This window comes from Alosa pseudoharengus, unplaced genomic scaffold (assembly GCF_046254945.1).
Source record: "Alosa pseudoharengus isolate Yale_2024_CS ecotype anadromous, Long Island Sound unplaced genomic scaffold, YU_APseudo_1.1 YU_APseudo_1.1_scf_18, whole genome shotgun sequence".
NCBI classification, from domain to species: domain Eukaryota; kingdom Metazoa; phylum Chordata; class Actinopteri; order Clupeiformes; family Clupeidae; genus Alosa; species Alosa pseudoharengus.
In genome coordinates this window covers 21,193,812-21,201,565 of record NW_027468650.1, presented here as the reverse complement: position 1 = coordinate 21,201,565, position 7,754 = coordinate 21,193,812, and the positions used below count along the sequence as shown (strand labels likewise).

General features: G+C 39.6%; 1 long non-coding RNA gene across 1 annotated transcript; it reads left to right on the top strand.

The window, feature by feature from the left end:
- Positions 1 to 5,371: 5,371 nt before the first annotated feature.
- Positions 5,372 to 6,885, top strand: LOC143131679 (uncharacterized). Its single transcript, XR_012988168.1, has 4 exons — positions 5,372 to 5,497; positions 5,676 to 5,802; positions 5,928 to 6,006; positions 6,127 to 6,885. It is a non-coding gene; the product is annotated as an uncharacterized LOC143131679 (long non-coding RNA).
- The last annotated feature ends 869 nt before the right edge of the window (positions 6,886 to 7,754 follow it).

Sequence of the window (7,754 nt, the reverse complement as noted above, 5' to 3'; positions counted from 1 at the left end):
GGTGCCCAAAACAGAGCAGGGCCCTGTTATTTGAGGTTACCGAGTACTCGATTTATTCTACTAGGCTAATGCAGTCAGCCGGAAATATGCTGTGGGGGCATGTTTTAGACTATGTTTGCGCCTCTTAACTTAACCAGCCACACTGAATAATGAAGGTGTTAATGAACTGTTTCATAGCTTTTTTGAAAATTTGTCGTCAAATGGCAAAACATGAATATGTGGTAAATTCTGGGAAGACATGAATATGTGGTCAATTCGGGGAAGACATCAGCAGAGTCAATAAACGTAAGGTATTTACTTTACTGTGAAACACAAGCGTGAGCCATCAGTAGCCTGAGCTGAATGACAGCACAAAGAAGTGCATGAATTTGTTTACATACACTACACACAATAGAGGTGAATGCAATGACTCATGGAAAAGTATATGGAAAATTAAAGTTGGTCCATTGGCAGAAATGAAATATAGTATTCATAATGTTTTTCAACACATAATTATGCTTGGTTTAGGGAAAGGTATTCATTTGCAATTGGTAGCATCACAATTAGATGACACTAAATCCTACATGTGCTGTATTTTTACCCCTTTACCCCATTTAGAAGTACGCAGAGTAAAAATCATTCTGAGAGCTTTCTCACAATCCATCATGCCTTCTATCAGCGATTCAACTTGTTATTGTGGTGTAGTGTGAGTAAGACTCAAAGGAAGGAAGTGGCCACAAAGTGATATAGCATTTCCCAGAGATGTTCACAAGTCATTTTTTGGAAGTCCAACTCAAGTCTTTGAGGGGCAAGGTCAAGTCAAGTCTCAAGTCTTTTGTCACGCAATAAGTCAAGTGTCAAGTCTCTGGCCATCTGATCTGTCCCTGACACTGTATTGTTAAATCTAATGAATTCAAAGCATGTCCTGTACCTACCATCCATGTAAAGTATCAAAATCAGTTGAAGGATAACTTTATTTTGCTTGCCACCTGTAAAATCTGCATGATACAATTGACATATGTAAAGTCACTGAGAAAAGTATGGCACCCCTTTAGAAATGAACAAAACAGAATACTGAACCAAAACCATATAAATGACAATAGGTTTGGCAGTTAATTGTATGGTTTTGGATCAGTAATCTTTTTTGTTCATGCTTATTGGATGAAGAAGAATGAAGCATACACTGAAAAGTGCACCCTGTCTAAACTGATGCATGGCAATAACTAGGAAATACAACTATTTTGCTTCCTCTGGCCCTGATAATCAGCTGCATATACAGGAGTAGGTAGAGTCATTCAAATATTTGGAAATCCTTGGTGAAAACATCATACTGTCCACAGAAACCAATATAAGTGTAAAGTGAGTAAACTTGAGGCCAGCAGGCCAATTTTCAAAACCCAATGTGGCCCCCTGAGTCAAAAAGCGTGGACACCCCTGGTGTAGAGGGAGAAGAGCAGTGGGGAAAGGAGACACCCCTGTGGGGCGCCTGTACTGATGGACCTGGTTTTGGATGAGATGCTCCACAGTCTGACATGCTGCTGCCTGTCAGTCAGAAAACTGATGGTCCACAGACAGGTAGAGGCAGGCACTGAGAACTGGGTGAGCTTAAGAGTTCAGACATGATGGTGTTGAACGCCGAGCTGAAGTCCACAAACAGGATTCTGGTATACATCCCTGGGGAGTCAAGGTGGTGCAGGATGAATTGCAGTCCCATATAGACAGCATCATCTGCCGACCTGTTTATAATTGAATTTTCTAATTTTCTCACAAAAAACAAAAATAATTTATATGATTGTAAATGTGATCTTACAGGGGTTATTGCCAAATATGAACCATAAATGATGTCTATATCATAATTGAGCTAAAGCAAACATCTGATAAGTATTTTTGCATAAATTGTTATGGCTGTATTGATTTAAAAGCCTAATAATGTGGTGGGTCCACCAACATTGGCTGAGTAACACAAATATGAACACCTTACAAGGGTTAAATGTTAATAGCCTAAATGTTATTCCCATTGCTGTAAGTCACTTTGGACAAATGCATGAAATTAAACATAAGTGTTACTCAGTCATTTTCTGCTACCTTCAAACATGGAGATATCCATGTTGTAAGTATATTTACAACCACACAGTGTTTTGGTCAAAGGTGATAAAATATATGTATTTTTGTTCCTGTTAATTGAAATTGAGCAAGAGATCAACACAGAGATCCTGAGTTTGACACCTGGGGAGGGATCAACACACTGATAAGACTCTGTGTTGCTGCACACAACTTTGGATGAAAACTGCTGATACATTTTTCAAAGTGTTTCAAAATGACCACACAATAGCATACAGTAGCACTTTCCAAATAAGCAGGGGGTCGTTTCTAGAAAAGTTAGCAACGACGTTGCTCAACCACCATGGTACGACGCAACTTGCGACTAAACAAGACACTGCTACACCTGTTTCCAGAAAGCATAGTACCTGTGTCGCAATTCGCTACCTCCGACGTTCGAATACCATAGTTCCAACAACGTTGTTGATGATGCAGCGATACATATCATTGGTGGAAACAGTGGCAACGTGTAATACCCCACCCCCTAGAAATGTTCTGTCACGGCCTAAGTCGACAGTGATTAATGCTGGTATTGTCATTGGCATCAGCCAAAACCTAAACCTATTGCAAGCATATAAAACAGTTAACTTAAGCAGACCAATATGAGTCATTATTTGTGTTAAATATCTGTGTTGGAAAAATATATAGCCTGGACAAATATCTGGGTATCCCATAGGTTATCAACTGTCTCGTGGTTTAACAGCAGCGCATTGGTGCACTGCGCGCTCGGCCGGAGTTCACATCCTATCTCTTCTTTTCATCTCTGAGTAAGAGTAGGCCTACGAGACACAACAATAGGTTTTGACCATACATATTTATGTATATAGTTATACTCTACATCGAGAGACCATAGGTACAATACATCAGTCAAAAACAATTGAATCTACGTGTCACACTAGTTCACCTGCAGCGAGAAGCAAGAGGACAATCTCACATCATAAGAAAATCGAACCTACAACGTTGGGATAATAAGTCATCTGCTTTAGCCACTACACCATTTAACACTGCTGTTGTTAGGGACTGTGAAGATTATAATACTAAAAGCAAGGCAATACTTTAATTAACATAAATAGCAAGAATGAGCCAAGTAGGGGAGCAGTGTCTTAATCAAAATTAAGCTACAGGATAGATCAATCATTGAGTCACAAGATAAACATCCACTTCGCAAATTTTGGTTAGGCGGTTGTGATTTTTGATTAGGCGCTCCGGACACCAACAGGAACTACCAAGGAACGACACAAGTGCGACTGCCTAGGGGCAGTAGTTCAAACGATGAAACTTTGCGTCCTTGTTTGCGATTGACAGTTCGAACTACCCTTTCTAGAAACACCAAATCCAAGAATGATGGAGCGGACTACCAAGGTTGCGACGCAAGTTAGCAAACGATGCTTTCTAGAAACGACCCCCAGATCAGTACTGTAGAAATGCCAGCAAAAAAAGACCAAATAGTGGGGTAGATTGCACAATTGATTAGACAACAGTGCTATACAATGGGGAAATAGGCACTGGCCACACTAGATATACTTTCAGCACTTTATCCAGGAGATGAGACTCCTTATGTCCACACTTACCCTACCCATACTAATCAGTCATTATAGAGCACCACTTGAATGTAATATTAACCAATCATAATACATTGTATTCCACTTTATTACACATAACTCTACTTATTGACTTCAGTATTTGGATTTTTTTATATGGATTACCTAATACTAATGTCTGCTGACAATTTCATGCAATTAGCCTCACTGGAAGTATACTTACTGAAAAGAATGTTGACACATTCAATACTTATTTCCCCCGCTGTAGATGTGCACAGTATTAGATTAATTAACTTAAAGGTGGAGGTAGGCTATAGCATTTAGACTGAACAGCTACAAACTGAATGCATGCTAAATAAATTATTTATGGTATCGATATAAAGTCTGTCTGAAAGATTTCATGTTTTACTCTTTATGGTGATTGGGCCATTCTTTCATACTTAAACAGTTGTTCTCTCTTTATTGTGATTTTTTTTATTTTATTCAGCGCCCGTGTTAACAGGTTAGAGCAGCCACACTGCTTCCCTCATATCCGTTCGTAGGGTGTATCTCAAACCACTCTGCAACCGCGACCCAGCTAGAGAATGGAAGGGACGCCTATTTTTTCTGCTTGATGTAAGTGGTTCTGTGCAGAAATAAATTGAAAAAGGGTCAACATCTATACCAGACTCTGAAAAGGAGGACAATGCCCGCTATGACGTGACATCACCTGATATATTTAGGGGATATTTCGGAACTCCTCTTAAGAACATCTTAAGAGCAGCCCACACGCATTCACACTACGTGAATTTTCGAGAAACCAAAACATTTGTGATATCAATCACAGAGAACCTTTATAAGGGCATACATGTATTAGTTATCGGGAAACTGGGCCCTGATATGAAAAGCTGGGTAAGGCATTCTAAATAGTGTTCTAGTTTTCTTAAAAATAGTGAAACCTCATAATGATGAACGTAGTGATGACCGTTGTGATGAACTGTTCAGCTGTATTGTCCAAAATGTAAATTAGATTTTTCTAAAAATCATAAAGAACATTTCTAAAATCATCAATTCAGACTGCTATGGTCAAACCCACTCGCAGTGATTAACACACAAATGGTCAAAGTCAAAGTCAAAGTCAGCTTTATTGTCAATTTCTTCACATGTTCCAGACATACAAAGAGATCGAAATTACGTTTCTCACTATCCCACGGTGGAGACAAGACATATTTTACCAATTTTAAGTCCACAGACAAACATAACATTCAAGTAAACAAAAAAAAGTAAGTAAATAAGTAAATAAGAGGGCACATATAATGAAAAAATAAGAGCAGCAAAATTTGGTTGAAATTGTGCATAGACAGTCAATAAAATAAAATACTAGTGCAAAGTCAGGCCAATAAGAGGCTGAGGTAGTTCTGTTTGACCTAAGTAAGAAATAAAGTGGCATAGTGGTGCAAGTTATGTAAGAGCAGCAGAAGTGTTGTGTTTTCAGGACAACAGCAACAAGTTGCAAAGTGTACAAGTGTGCAAGTGGAGTGGTGCAGGCGGCCATTGTGGGTCCAATGTCCAGGATGTTATGTAGCTGAGGGTGGAGGGGGGAGAGGAGGGAGAGAGTTCAGCATCCTAACAGCTTGGTGTATGAAGCTGTTGGTGAGCCCAGTGCTGTGTATGTAACTACAGAGTGGGCAACACACCTCCCCTTTTTAGAGCGCTTGCATCAGTGATCAGCTGTTCCGTGTTCTGCTTATAAATGCTTGAGATTTGAGGGAAGTCCTGACATGTGTATCATCACATTTTTCGGTCTGAGAAAAGTCCAGCATCATTGAATATGGCTCTCCATCAGATGATTAACCTGTTTTGTGTGCTTACTTTACTCTCCAGCTGCATACAGGGTGGTGAGTGTAAACATGTTCATCTGTATGTTATGCTTCTGTTGGGTTTTGTTTTTCATTTTGTTTTGTCTTTCTGCCAATGTTAATGCCAAGCTGTTTTCTCTCAGTCTGTTTTCTGTTTTCCCTCTGTGGACAGCCATAGTGCATTTCTTAACTTTTTTTCTTTTGCTTTGCATCAAAGGTACGGACAAATCCAATCCTGATCCAAAACCTGTGTCATGCTGTACTGCAGTAAGTCCTGTGTGTAGTTTGAATCGAGAAGAGATCAATCGGTGCGTCATCTCCTCAGAATGTGTCCCTGCTGTCATGTAAGCTGTAAACACACTGCCTCAAAGTCCTTTAATTTGCAGTCAATCCCTTGTAATTGTTTATTCTGTTATCACTGTTTAAAAAGAGTTAAGTTAATGATGTTAATGTGTATTTCATTCAACAGTTTTTTTGTAGGAAAAGAGGCGTGCTGTGTACCAAAGCGAGCAAAGTGGGTTCGGGATGTAATAAAGGAATTAAAAAAGGTTAGAACTTTATTCACCAGGCAGCAAGTCTGTGATGTTTGAAAGGACAACAATGCTCTTTGCTGTCATATGAGGCAAGGAAATAAAACACAGTTGATCAATTTCACCTCTCTCCCACAGAAAGGCAAGCCATGTAGGGATGAATCAAAGCCTATCCCAAACGCCATGCGAATCAAAGGCTATCCCCAACTCCAACCTATACGTACGGCGGACATTACCAGACTTCTTCACAGTTTTACTTAGTTTCTTTTGGGATGATGTTTGCGGTAAATTATATGCTTCTACTTAAATGAATGCCAATATAATTTAAGTGAAATTTAACACATTTGAGAAGAATTATGTCAGGTGAAAATCAAGTGCTAAATGCTACAATATACTGTAATGGTTTATTTATATAATGATAATGCACAATCAGAATATCAGTCCAATCCACTGCTACCCTGGGAATCCAGAGTTCTCGCGGAAGCATTTGCTCAGCGAGATACTCTGGCAACAAGTAATGATGCACGTAACTTTTGCTCCTTGCATCGCGGGGAACCAATCACATATGTGTATCTGATATAGGCAGGTTAAACAGCCCCTCGAGTTGGGCCATTACATTATTCGTGGCCAGACCCTTAATCTTTGGGTCAGGAATCTCCAGGCTAGTCCACTGCAGTGTTTTAGAAAGAAAATGATTCAAGCTATCTTAGTGGAAAACGTGCTACATATTTTCTATAATGATAATGCAGTCTATGGGGCCCAATCTATAGCGAAGTTCTCTTACATGAACTATAGCTATCGTGTTGCATGTGGGAGTATTGAGCGGACTCATCAATATTGCCCACCCTTCAAATTAGGGCTAAATATATGCAGTACATTTTGCAAAATAAAATATTGAAACAGCTTTTTCACTTTATTGTTTCATTTATTTCACTGCTATAGTGCGATTGTGTTTTGTATTTTTTTTAAATAATTGTTTACATAATGACTCTAATAGCTGCCATACCTGTCCTTTACCCCTACCCACTCTACTTGTGAAACTTTTGAAAGCCTGCCTTGGGCCACCCCTGCAAAGACTGCAACCAAACATAAACACACCTGCACTCAGTTTCATGTTTATTGCTGTGTATGTGTTTATGTTTTGTGTATGTGTGCAGTTTTGTACTAGGGAAGATTTGAACTGTGTGTCGTTAATGGTACAAACACCATTTTATCCAGTGGTGCACTGTAGTTTAAAAAATAAACACTACAAAACAAAGTGGAGACAATCCAAATCGAGCAGTGGCAAAGACAAAAACTCGAGGTTTATTGTAACGAATCCGGGAGCTGATACAGCGCGTACACAAGCACCATCGCCGTACCAACTCTTGCAAAATACATTTAGTGATCCCCCTTTCGTCGCCTCACGTGAGCCCTCTCTCCAGTGCCGGTTCAGACCTCCATGGGGCCCTAAGCAAAATCCTGCTAAGGGGCCCTCCTACCTGAACTCTGAGCGCCAAAATGTAACCATTTTTTTTATAGTATCATCTGACACCTCAGTGCTCCCAATACAATCATCCCACCCCATTTTGGATGTCTATGGAAGTTACCAAATATAGTGTTTATATAGTCTGGGCTGTTTGCTTTTGATGCTTGCTGTACATATCCCCTTTCAAAAAATACCTGCAGTTTTTTGCCTCTAAAATACTGCATTCCCTGCATAAGAGCTGCAAATATTTTCTCCAAAACTGCAGTTTTCATACTCAGAAATCTGCAGTTTGACACTT